The sequence below is a fragment of the Paroedura picta genome, chromosome 10 (genome assembly GCF_049243985.1).
Source record: "Paroedura picta isolate Pp20150507F chromosome 10, Ppicta_v3.0, whole genome shotgun sequence".
Classification (NCBI taxonomy): domain Eukaryota; kingdom Metazoa; phylum Chordata; class Lepidosauria; order Squamata; family Gekkonidae; genus Paroedura; species Paroedura picta.
Window position 1 is genome coordinate 52,930,824 of NC_135378.1, and position 13,983 is coordinate 52,944,806.

The window sequence follows — 13,983 nt, forward strand, 5'->3', positions numbered from 1 at the left end:
GACTCTGTGTGTATTCATTTAAACTCAATACTCATAGAATGTTGACTTACTCGTCACTCCAGATTCTCTTGCAATAACAGTTCAGGTAGACACCCAAAATAAATTATTTAAGCTACAGTTATACTTTGGATGTACAGGCAGTGCTGCATGTTGCTGTTTTATGTTCCCGTGACTTATATAGCAGGCAGAAAATTGGGGGGGAGGGGGGTAGTGTAAAGTTTTAAGGTGCATGTTTGAAAAATCACCAAGGTCATAATTCAAAACTGCTGTTGTACATAGAATTGCATGTGCTCACACACAAGGTATACATGAACGTTTTTGTTGGAAGAATAAAATATATGGATGCATCAGTGGCCTGAAGGAGGAGATGGGAGGGGACTGCCAAGAGCACCGAGGAAGGTGCTTCAACTCAGCGGGAGATCCGGGAGCATAAAGAAGCAAAACAACCTCAAAGGGAATGGAAACTACGGGTCAGGAACTAGGGGTTCATGACATTAAGCTAGTGAAGCAGGATTTAGCCATAGCTATATTGTGGGCTAAGGGGCTAAAGTAGGCATTTCTCCACATTGGAGTTAGCACTCTGGATTCCACCTAGAACTTCCATGGGCATGAGGAGGATGACAGATTATGCCAATGAGCTCACCCCAATGGGAGATTTCTGATCCTCTTCATGGAGGTCTTTTGAGTCTGCTGTGTGAGTGCTTGCGCCTGCAAACATACTAGGCAGGATGAAAGCCATTGTGTTTTCCATTGTGGTATTTGTGTTGGGCATGAAGCTAAGTAGAGATGGGCATGAACTGAACCAAGATGCAAAATTCAACATGAACTTTGCCCTGCATACTTCCACAAACTTTTTAATCAGTTTGTGGTGTGAATGGAGCAGAAAGCAGGGGTTTAAAGAGATTCCAGGTCCTTTTAAACCCCTGCTTTCTGTTCCCTGCCACTCAGCTGTTTCAAGCCAGTATGTGCAGTTCTTCAAAGTGATGGCAGAAGATAGCCCCCCAAAAAACAGCAGAGCCCCATCAGTCAGCTGGATTGTAGAAGAGAACCCAATACAGCTGAGCCCATGAATATAAATCTCCCTGCAGCCCAGTGTCAGATTCTCTTACGCAGCACCATTTAAAGGGAATGCACAGGGGAGCCCAATGCAGCCGAGCTGATGGAAAGAAGTCTCCCTGCCAGCACAGCTTTGGACTCTCTTGTGCAGCCTGTTTAAAGAGAGTCAGAACCTGGGCTGGAGGGGAGGCTTCTGTCACTGGCTTTCTCTTGCCAGCAGAAAGAAAGGGGTAAAGTGCCTCCCAAGAGGCAGTTCATCCCCTGCTGTCTGCTGGCCGTGGCGCTCCCTGACTAACAGAAACAAACAGGTGAACTGCCCCTTAGCAGGCCCCCGACTGCTCCCTTTCTTTCTCCTGACCAGGGAAAAACAGGTCCAGTAGAAAGGAGGGCGAGGCACTTCACCCCTTCTTTTCTGCTTATTAGGCAAAGCCAGTGAGAGAAGTCTTTTCACCAGCCCAAATTTGCAGTGAGCTGAAAGCAGGAGTCGAAACTTTAAATTAGCGATCCCGAACCTGTGGGCTGCAGACCACATGTGGTCCTTCGACTAATTGGAGGTGGGCCCCGAAGGACGCCTTCTCTCCCTCCCCCAGCCCTTTACTTCATCCCCCCCAGCCCTTTACAACACACTTCATTGTTGTGGCGTGTCTGTATCTTATTTTGAAGGGATGTTTAAACATTACCATAGCGATCAGAGAGCGCTAGGGCAGTGGTTGAGAGTAGAGGGAGTAAACTACCCCCTCAGTAAAAGGCGTTGAGTGGTCCCCGGTGAGTGGTCCCCAGCGTTGAGTGGTCCCCGGTGATAAAGAGGCTGGGGACTACTGCTTTAAATGACTCATGAACCTACATGAACTGGTTGAGTTTGTGACTCACCATATCGATTCGTTTAGGTTTTTGTGGTTCGTGTTCATCTGTACAGCTAAGTAATTGTCCACGTGATGATTCTGAGCCTCTGGCATGCTGTATCCCGTCTCAGTTATGGTGACACCTTGTTGCCATTTTCATTGAACTATAGCATAAGGATTCAGAAAGTGTGTTTGGTACTCACATCCATACCATGAGCAACAGGGCATGATCAAGTGTGCAGCATTGTACCTCTCACAGTACAATACTATGAGCATTACTCCACTCTAAGCCAATTGAAAGCTTAAACTGGGTTAACTCTGCATAGGATTGCATTATCAGTGTACTTTAATGCGGTGGTCCTCAACCACCGGGCTGCAGCTCCCCCTCCCGCCCCCCCCCGCAGTAAGAAACTTCCCAGGCTGCAAGCTTGCGGCCCGGCAAGCTTCTTACTGTGGGAGGGGGGGAGAGGGAAGCAGGGCCGCGCACGCGCAATGCACATATGCGGCCAGGTCGCACAAGCGCGCATGTGCCATGCATGGGCGAAAATACGCATGCGTGTTTTCTGCCGCGCATGCGCATGCGCGGTTGGGCAATCGCCCTCCCTGCTGCCGCCGGTCCCCAGCCTGAAAACTACTTTAATGTGAGGGGACATTCTCTCACTTAGGTATTGTGCACAGTCCTATACATATGGTGATGAATCTCATTCCCAGTGCACAGTACGATGCTGCCTTCTGGTTTGTCATCCCATGGGAAGTTTTGTCACTACAGGCACAACCTAAGCATGTTCTGGCCAACTAGATCTGCCCTGCTTGCTAGGGCTACTAGCAGGCTTACCTAAGAGACTGCCTCTCCCCATGTCTTCATATCATTAAGCTTGTTGCATGCTAATATTTTGGTGGTCCCTGGTCCTAAGGAAGGGCACCTGGCCTTGACCAGGTCCCAGATGTGTTCGGCTCTGGCCCCAGTCTGGTGGAATATACTTCTGGCAGAAACTCAGGCCCTGATGGAGCTACCAAAGTCCTGCAGGACTTGCAAAACAGCATTATTCCACGAAGCATGTGGTTGAGGCCAGGGGCAAGCAAATAATATCAGGTAGGCTCCCCTTCGGTTTTTTACCACAAACAATGGCTGGAAAGACAAAAGATAGATCAAGCCATGAAGCAGAAAACAAACAGAGCAATAGGATGTTGCTTTATCTGTTGTATCTTTTTATTATGTTTATGATTTTTATCAGAACGTATACAATATGTTGTACACCTCTGAGTCTGACCGGAGAGGGTGTTCTATACATTAAATTATTATTAATAATAATAATAATCATAATTCAACTGCAGTCATGTTAGTCCCTGTCTTCATCACAGTTAAACTGCTCCATAGAATTCAGCTGGCACTTCATGATACTTAGCAGGTGTAAGATCCTTGCCACTCGTAAATAGGGCTTTCCCCTCAGAGCACTGTGAAGTTGTGAGATGGGAAATCCCTTCCACATGAAACTCATCTGGTCCTATTCTCTGTTGATTTTCAGGATAATAGTTTAAATATTTTCTCTCATATTCTTTGTATTGTTGATTGATGATAAAATCAGAGTCCAGTAGCACCTTTAAGACCAACAAAGATTGATGATGTTATCCGTTCAGTTGTGTCCGAACCGCAGGGATTCTATAGGAAAGTTTTCGCCATATGTTTCTGTCAATGACTGCTTCTTTTAGTTGGTTCATGGTCATCCCTGTATTGGCTTTGATCATGTCGAGCCAGCGGATCCTTTGGCAACCATGTTTCTTTTTGCCACTGACCATGCCGCGCATTTTTTTAACGAGTTTGATTGCATGATGTGTCCAAAGTCAGTGAGCTTTAGCCGTAATATCTTGCCTTCTAATGAGATAGTTGGTTTGCTCCTCTCTAAAACTATCTTGTTGGTAACTTTGGCTGTCCAAGCTATTTGCAGCATTCATCTCCAACACCATAATTCGAAAGCATCTATTTTCCTCCTGTCTTCCTTCTTCAGGGTCAAGCTTTCGCATCCATAGCTTGTTATGGGGAAGACAATGGAGTTGACTAGCCAGCGCTTTGTATTAAAGGCTGATTTCTTTACTTTTCCATATTCGGTTCATGCTTAACATTGCATTCCAGCCCAGCGCCGTTGATTTCATGGCCACATCGACCACTTTTAGACATCATAGAGCCAAGAAAGATGAAATCATCAATACATTCAACGTTCTCATTATCAGACGTGACTTTGGTGCTACTGCCAGTAGTTGTCATGATCTTGGTCTTTTTGATATTTAGGTATAGTCCCATCTTTTTCACTTTCTTCTTTAAGTCTCTTTATCAGGGTCTTCAAATCATGCTTCGATTCAGCAAGGAGAGTTGTATCATCTGCATAGCAGAGATTATTGATGCTACGACTTCTAATTTTGACTCCGATCCATAGATTCTTCCAGATTTAGCTTCTGCATAATTAACTCTGCATAAAGGTTAAAAAGAAAGGGTGATAGGATACACCCTTGTCTCACTCCTTGGCTGACCTTGAACCAATCAGTGTCTCCATATATTGTTTGTACTGTGGCCTCCTGGTTGGTGTACAATGAACTGATGAGGTGGGTTAAGTGGGACGACACTCCCAATTCATGTAAGGCATCCCATAGTTTGATTGATTAGTTTTGAGATCATGATGTCTGGGCAGCTGACTTTCTTTGCTATCTGTACTGCTGTGGCTTCTTGGTTTCTGCTGATTTTTAAAAGATTATTTTGCTTTTGCATTCTCTTTGATTGCTAAGTATTGAATTTCTGTATGAATACTGTAGATGGTTAGTAGTTGTAGAGATGAATGTATGTTGATATTATAAATTGTTGGTATAATTGTGATTTTACTATGGTGTAAGATGCTTTGAGATAGCTTTATTCCCCAAAACAGAATAGAAATACTTTAAACTAATTAAAGATAGACTCAAGTCTGTTCCATTTCTCCAATTACTTGGAGAAATTACAAGATTACATATAGAAATAATTACATTTTCCTTGATACTTTTAGGGCAGCATTGTCAGGTTTTTAGGTTCATAGACTAAACCAAAGGATGGACTATGGTTTACTTAATACTGAACATTCCAACAATTAGGGGAGAGGAATGTCGTAAATCTGCTGAGAATTCTACCATGATTTAGGATAAATAGCTTTGATTGTTGAGTTCATCTGAACCAATGCATGACAATTATGTCTGCTTTCAGAGAGGTTGTTTCCTGTGAATTTGGCTTTCTGTGCTTCGTTAATGCTCATGTTAAATGGCAAGGAGTAGTCGTGTAACGATTTCCATCAAAAGAAGAATGTAAACTTTAAGATGATGGTTTTAAAAAATATATTATTTACTGCATTTGTCCTCTACCTTTCTTGTCGGGATTCGCGGAAAATTACAGAATTATAAAAGTCAATGCAATAAAGACAGTAAAGGAATAATGATCCAGTAAACTAGATTACATAATTAGAGAATGATGGACAAACTTCCAATAAGGAATGTAGTATGAAATGTAGGATGTAGAAATGAAAGCTGCCTAACTATTTCACACAGTTAGAGCCTTGCTACCTGTCAGACCAGCATAACCCCAGGTTAGGGCAGGGAATCACACACACACACACACACACACTTACCCTCCTGCTGATTACTGGGCTCAGCCTACTAACCCCACTACCCATATAGCCAGATCAAATTCCATTTTTTCCCATCACGGAGTTGACCCTGACCCTAAAATGGAAATGGATACAAAGATCTCTCAGGCTTTTTGTTGCTGGCCGCGTTTCAGAGGCATGGATGGGCAGATTCTCATTTCTTTCTGCATCCCATCTATATTCCCACAGCTTGTCGTGTTGTTCTACAGTATCCTTGACATGTAGCATGGGGCAGGCTCCTGCAGTTCGGTAGGGACAGTCAAAATCTTTGGTGAGCAAGTACAAATGGACTGGGGCCTCTGGCAACTTTGCTGTGATGTTTGCTATTTAAAGTCCATTATGTTCTTGAATAATATTTCAGCATGTCTAATCATAATAATGTGCTCCCAAGGCCAAATCTTTCCCCCCTCTGAAATCAATAAGACTTTTCCCCCCCTGTTAACTTCATAGAGAATAACAACATGTCTTTTACAGTGTTGTACTGTCGTTTACCTGAGCAGGCACAGGAGATGCAAGCAAGCTCCCATTTAATACCCATGTTTGAATGTTTAAGGGCAACAGTGAACTTCGGGGGCCGCTTTTTTAAGTCTGCTGTTGAGGTTGGCTTTTGTCTGGCTTCAAAACTCCAGTACCAATAAGCAAACAAGAGCACTTAGGGGCTTCCTGGAACAAAAGCTGTTTTGCTTGGAGCTTAAACTGATTTTTCACATTCTGGCATGTGAAGCCTCCACAGGGTGCCGTGTGTCTAATCCCTGGGGGTTGGCGCATTGCACCAGCAGAGGGAGGAGGAAAGACGACGGCTTTGAAGCTTTAGAAGTGGAAATCAGAGAAGCACGAGGAGGCACTTCTTGGAAGGCGCCTGTCCCTCATCGTATTATGAAACCAGCTAATTCCCACATGTGGCATGCTCAGGGGGGTGCCTGCCACTTCCTAGGCTTGGATCCATGGAGCGTCTCTCACTCAGTCTTGAGACAAGCGTGGTTCCCTCCCATATGCTGGGTTTTGGTCTATAGTTGATGTACCTGCATTTCTTCAAGGATCAAGTCACATGGGTAGAATTTGTAAGATCAGTGATGCCTTCCCTACTCTGCCTGACAGACATTTCATTTAATATCACCCAGTGCCATTCATAGACAGATATAGAACTTATTTAGTAGGATTTAAAAGCAAAACAAGAATATATAATTTTCTCTCTGTGACTTCATTTTATTTTTTTGTATTTCATTAACTAGGTAATTAGGGATATACACTCTCAGTAGTGAAAATAAATGTGGTATCTGAGCAGTGCCTCAGGCCTTTTTGCTCGCATCTTGTTCTTTCTCTCCCTCCCTCTGTTTGCAACATCCATGCACAGTACATGCAAACACATGAAACAGAGACATTTGATTCATGGCTTTTATTAGTGTATTTGCCATTGATTGATTAGTGCTTGGTATTAGTACTTCTTCTATTGATTGATTGCAGATGAAGTGACTATTTGACCTTTAATTATAAGCTTGGCTATTGAAAATGACATTGAGCTATGGCTTCACATAATGCATCTGGAAGGCCTGACATGATGTCATTCCCTGGAGTTAATTCTAGAGGAGAAGGGGGCCCTAGAGGAAGTGCCACAGCTATCTGGATAGTTCACCTCGGACAAGACTGCAGGGGCTGTTCTCTGTGCTTGTGAGCAACCCCAGCCTGTTGGCAGAGTTAACTGTGTATATTATAGAGTAGGAACTGCCTGCTACAAGTTTGCCAGTGGGGCAGATTCATCAGAAGGTTTAAGTACCTTCAGTGTTCAATCAGACAGCAATTTATAAATCCTGGCAATAAGTATTTTATAATATTATTTATTTAACTTTGAGCCACTCAAATCAATGAAACATGGAAAAGCTTAACTTTGGCTACACTAGGCCCTCCATGTTTCAAATTTAAAACAGCATTGTAGTTAAGTGTTGCGTCTTTCATGTTTCCTATATAAAGGTAAGAGTTGCTGTTGGCTGTTGCTTAAGCACAGGTGTGTATGTCAAGTTCATGTGGTCACCAAATGCTCAGGAATTGGTGTGGCTTATAGAATCAGGAATTGGCCACAGGTTCTTTTTATGATCTCACCGGTGCAATAGCTTTTGCCTCTGGAACACTCAAACTTATTGTCTTGGCTGTTTGATTGTGACATGGTTATTTTGAGTCTGCGTGTGTTTTAAGTGTGTTTTAAGCTTATCCAGGTGAGATTACAAAATCTTAATGTGTAAAAATACTTATAAATGGGTGGTTCCTAGCTTGAATTAAGGAATTTCTCTGTATAAATATATAAGCCTGTTTGCCTTAACAGTCCATTAGAGCAAAATAATAAGCTCTGGGGGTGTAATACATTTTACTGGGACCAGATAAAATGTCACAAATAAATCAGCAAATTTTTGAGACTTTTCTTTGAGCTAGATGTGCATTGCGTGTGTGGGGGGAGACGTTTCTTAGCATGAAGACAAGCTTTAAATCTTCCATTTGTAATGGTCCAGATGAAGTATTGTGCCCCTTTTGAAAACATAAACACCAGGAGTATCTTGAATCTCTATCCCTGTACTCTTGGGGCATTCTAAAATGTTTGTATGTAGCAGGGCCTTTACTTAAATTGTGTGACACCTCCTATATTCCACTGAAAAATCATTAGAAAGTTTTGTCTGTGGAAGTTTGCCTTCTTTTCCCCTGAAACATCTATTTCTTTGCTCCCTCTCCCTCTCTCCCTCTCCCCCCCCCCCTCTCCTGAACATCCAGACTGAAGAAGAATTCTTTGGAATTCAAAAACTTTCTCACTACCTTAAGCCATTATATTTGCAGTGGTTAAAATTGTTGCAGTATCGTTGCTCTTGGATAATCGATCCTCCTTGTTCTAGTGATCATGATTGTTCATTTTGACCCTCATTTGATGCTACCTAGCCAACTGCCAAGTGTGGTAAGAGCCTCTTGTGGCGCAGAGTGGTAAGGCAGCCGTCTGAAAGCTTTGCCCATGAGGCTGGGAGTTCAATCCCAGCAGCCGGCTCAAGGTTGACTCAGCCTTCCATCCTTCCGAGGTCGGTAAAATGAGTACCCAGCTTGCTGGGGGGTAAGCGGTAATGACTGGGGAAGGCACTGGCAAACCACCCCGTATTGAGTCTGCCATGAAAACGCTGGAGGGCGTCACCCCAAGGGTCAGACATGACTCGGTGCTTGCACAGGGAATACCTTTACCTTTACCTTTAGCCAAGTGCCAAAAACAAAAGAGGTGAGTGATTCACGAAGTTCAATACCTTTCTTTCTTCAGTGATGAAATCACATGGGTTTTAGCTTGTCAATTTCAAATTTGTAGGTCTGCCTCTATACAGTTCTTAATAGACTCCTTCTTTTAAATATTAGTTTAATTGGGGGGTTTTGTCTAATTTCAAAAGAAAAGGGAAAGGTGCTCGTAATCTGAGAAGCACATTCATACGCAGTGCTGGTCTGATTACTGAACAATGCTGGCTGATCCTTTGCAGTCACACACCCACAAGATTCTAGAATGTACCATTATTACCCCAGGTAGTTGTTCACAATCTAAGAGTTTCATTCCTGATCCCTGGGTCCCCCCACTCCCCAATCCTTATAGTTCTTTCCAAACTAATATGTTGGCTCTGGGAATACCAGCCCCAATATGCCTTCAGACTGCCTATTTCTGACCCTGCTGGATTATTCCTCTTTCTAACTACATTGTAACTGCAGCAGAACTGTCCAGGCCCATTACACACACACACACACACACACACACACACCTTACTACAAATTTTCAAAGTAAAAAGCCTTTAATCTTGACTTTAGATTCTGTGCCCCTCTCATTCACCATTCTTTTTCCTCCAGGTTATTTATTTCGCAGCTACAATTTAAAAAAAAAACTGTGCTTTTCTATGTTGTGGGTGGGACATGACTCGTGACTTGAGGGGTTGTCCAAAGTTTTTTTTAAAGCAAATTACACAATTGCCATATCACAGCTGCCCAGTAGCATCCAGTAAGCACCTTCCATTTGAATTCTTGTGGTTCAGGTTTTGCACATGCATTTTAGTGTTAGTTCAGTGAATGACAGAGAGCAGAAGGGACTGCAGGCAAAGGAGGAAAACAGAGTGTTGAAATTGACAAGACTTTTTTGAAACTGACAAGCAGCTACAAAGCCCCATCTTAACACATCACGTGGCGCCACGGGCGCCGCGGACTAAATAAAGCCGTAAGGGCTTAGGGGGAGGAGTTAGGGCGGGGTCTGTCCGGGATGAGGAAGGGTGCCGATTGGCCCCTTCCTCTGGATAGACTATTGGCCTCGCCGATTCCCGCCCTGACGAAAGGGAGCAACTGCGAGCCGCACTACGCGAAGCGCCTCTCGCCGCATCAGGCCGCCGGCCGGGGAGCCCCTGGCAGCCGCGCTGTGCGCGACTGCCGGAGGCTTCCTTGCCTAGCACCCGTTGTATTTTGATTACAGCGGGCTTGATTACTAGTTTTCCATATTGCAGAGCACTAGGGAATTCTTTGCTGTGTTATCAACCACTGTGAAAAATGGGAAAGAGTCACACAGGGATAGGCATGAAACTGCACTTGAACTGAAGTTTGCAGTGCCAGTGGCGCTGGTTCACCTGAGCATTCTGTGCATTATAACTAGTTGTGTTGGGTTTGTAAAATCTCCTCTGCTGGGTTTCTTGTAACACTGGGCATAGAGATCAGTCCTTTTAAGCTGACAGTGTCACAGTAGTACTGGATTCTGCTGGGAATTCTACACACTGAACTGGTTGTGCTGAACTTGAAAACATGTCCCTCCCTTCAGTTTATACTGCAGGGATTCTCTGGTTTGACATTAATCCTCTTTTACATGCATTGCCACAATGGCAATGGATTCTGCTGGGCAATAGTACATTTCATCGGGTTTTTGTCCTCCATTGGAAACAATGGAGAATGTGGACATCTTCCTTGTAAGACCATAACTTGGTCCCCACAAATCCAATACTCACCAAACCTGGGGAGCAGGTAGAGTAGAGTCAGCCAGAGATTCCCTGTGAGTTTGGTGTCTCTAGCTTGCTGGGGAGCCATTCTACCATATCACAAATGGAATCTGTTTATTTAGCGTTTAAAATTTCATGATAGTTTGTATTTCATGAACTGGGCATGCCACAAGTCATGAATGGAACTGCATTTTCCCAGTTCATACACCTCCCTTCACTCGATCTCATAATATGAAGGAATATGTGTGTACGTGTGTGGGGGATATTTTCACCAAATTCCCTAGTGCCCTAGTATAGCTGCATACTAACCCTAATATCCTGTCCTTCCCTGCAAAATTGCATGGCTTTCTCTTTTTGATTCTCTAATTTGATCCTGCACACTTGTTGTGATGTTGGCAGTTTTCTAAAGCCTGTCCATGTGACTCACTTGCCATGTTAATGTTAGGCTTCCAGAGACTACCAAAAATTGTCCCCCTCCCCCCCCCAAATCTTTTTTTCACTAAAGCATTAAAAAATGTTTTCAAAGCTTTAGGCCAGGGGTAGTCAAACTGCGGCCCTCCAGATGTCCATGGACATCTAGAGGGCCGCGGTTTGACTACCCCTGCTTGAGGCTTTCCATCCCAGTGTTTCTCTCTTTATATCTCATGTCAGTTTAATTCCACACTGATGCTCCCCCCCCCCAATTTTGTTTACATGCAGCTCTAAAATCCTTTTTGTTTGTTTTTTGCATGGGGGACACTGTGTACTGCCCCTTTCATGTTAATACTAGCAGGGAACTAAGCCTCATGCAGCTCCTTTTAAATATTCTCCCCATCATTTTAATTATGTTTTAATTCAGCTGTCCTAGTCTAGTTGTAGTCCACATCACTGGATTCATGTTGCTTGTGTGAAAGAAAAACAAGGGGAAAGCGGAGCTTGTAGACTGGTGATGGGGGGAAGGTTCAAATTGAGAGGAATGACCTTGATGTGAGTGGGGAGTGACCTTCAAGGGGAAGCAAAAGGTTGTGGGAGGATAATCTGAGGGCATCTGGATGCTTTTAAATTTCCTTTGCCTCAGAATCAAAAGAAGAGGAGAATCAGCACAAAAACACTCTCAGAAAAACCAGCGAAAATAGCAGCCAGCAAGTGAACTGATTGTTGAAGGAAGAAAGATCTATGCAGAATGACAAAGAAACCTGATGGACCTGCACAGTGAAAGTGAGAGAAAACAACGGTGCATAATAGGTCATAAACTGGAAAACTTCTTTTCCATTACTGCAAAGCAAAGAAAAACAGCATTATGGGAGATGGGAAATGTAGTTAATTAAGAAGGGTGGGTCGTGTGCCCTCGTTTTCCAAAATGCGCATATGGAATTATGCCTTTTAATTGGGCACATGAGCTTTGCATTTGACCTGGAATGCATGCTCTTTGAATAAACCTTTGATGTGGGCAGGAAAGCCAGCACCAGAGTGCTTCCCCAATGCTCTCACTTCATCTCTGCAGTCTGCCTGTAGTAGGTTTTGAATTAATATTTAGAAAGCTTGCCTCCAGCAGTACTAAAATGTGCATCAGAGAACAACAGTTGTTTACTGTGTTTGAACTGAAGAATCTCACCCTGGAGATCACATTCGCTTGAAGTTTACGTCTCTCAATCTCCACTTGCAGAAAGGGATCGATGAATAACAATTGTCATTTCAGAGCTGCACCTCTCCAATTATTTATTTGCGTCTGTGTCTTCCCAGATGTGCACTTAATTGAATCAGACACTAAAAACCAGATTGCAGGTTTTCAGTGACAGCAGCAAGTTTTCAGCTCTTTATAAATCTCTCCTTCTCTCTCTCTCTCTCTCTCAAAATCTTGTATTTAAATGTAAAGGGAAAACACATCCCCACTCACTCCCCCTTCAGAAGTGCAGTTAATCTATCCTCTCGTTAAAAATGGCAAATTATATATAGCAGATTGTTGATGGGCATCCATGGAGACATCCAGACTTGACCCCAACTCAAGATCCCTTTATTCGGAGCTCATATAGGCTACAGATGTCTCTTAGACACAGTCACAAGCATAAGTAGATCTGTGCATCCTTTTGAATAGAGTTTACTCCAGCTACTAAAAAAGTAGAGGGTAGAGTTTTAAAAGGTGTATTTTTAAAAACTGGTTCTCTTAAGCTGTTACAAAACATAGTACAGAACGCTACATACAGAATGCTACAGCTGCTCTCATTGTTAAAATAATAGGGTGGAATAGTGGTTAAATTGCTGGACTAGAATCTGAGAGGTACAGACACCTCCCTAACTGATTGGCCCACCCTGACTTTGGGAGACGGGTGGAAAGTCTGCTACTCTTTAACTGTTTCACCACACTGAATCTCATGATTGAATGGGGGGGGGGGAGCCGGAATCCAGGAAGGTCACAGAGCCAGGTGTACATGCTAGTGCCTGTTGTATTCCTGGGTGCAACGAGCTTTTCCTCTGACAATAAATATAGCTGAAGATGGGAAGCAATTAACATTTAAGTTGGTGAATGGCTGAGAAAGAGAGAATGAGGCAGGTAAAGGCAAGAGAATATGGGGGCTGCCAGAGGGAAAGTGTGGGGAGGGGGAAAGAGGAAAGTTAAGTACCCTCCCACAAGTTCTGGCATCATGCAACTGGGCCACGGTTTTTCTGGATAGGGAGGGGAGGGGAGACATCTTAAGGCAGAGGGACAAATAAAGGAAGGTTGATTATTGGATGGGAAGGAGATAGGGTTGACCACTCCACAAGAATCCAGTTGGAGGCATAGACTACACCACCAAACCAGCCATTTCCTTCAGGGAAATTAGCATTTCCAACCTTGAGGTGAGGGCTAGAGACCACCTTGAATTACAGCTAATCTTCAGATGACAGAGATAAGTTCCCCTGGATAAAATGGTTTCCTAAACCTTACCCTCCCAAGGCTCCACCCTTAAATCTTCAGGAATTTCCCAACATGGAGCTGGCAGTTCTAAGGGGAACTGATCCCTGTAGTTGGGGAATCTGTTGTGATTCCTGGAGAGTTGCTGTCTCCACTGCTGCAGGGGGGGGGGCAGGAGGCAAGCAGGAGGCCAGGAGAATGATGGGGGGCAGAAACAAACTGACAAGTGTGGAGGAGAGAGAGTGAGTAAGAAAGAGGTGGCGGGAGGAAACTGGAGGGGAGATGGGAAGGAGCAAAGTTGGAGAGAATGAGCTTAAATGCTCCTGCAAGTTGTATTTGTATTTATTCATGTATTAACTTATTTGTTTGCTCAAAAGAAGCATTTGCAAATTCTTAGGAACTTTTCTGGAAGAGAGAAAATAATTTTATCCAGTGCAAAATAAAATTGACGCAGTCTGAGTTCTCCATTACTAACATTGATAATTGTTTTTTCTATATGCTTTATCCTTCTCATAAATGAGGTATTTTGTGAATACTTCGTGGATTTTTCTGCAGACTTTAACTTAGTAGTGCAG

At 43.5% G+C, this 13,983-nt stretch overlaps 1 protein-coding gene across 3 annotated transcripts in view; it reads left to right on the plus strand.

The window, feature by feature from the left end:
- The window catches only part of SLC10A7 (solute carrier family 10 member 7), a 163,753-nt gene that overhangs the window by 133,188 nt on the left and 16,582 nt on the right, over nt 1-13,983 (plus strand). The gene's annotated exons all lie outside the window — the stretch shown is intronic.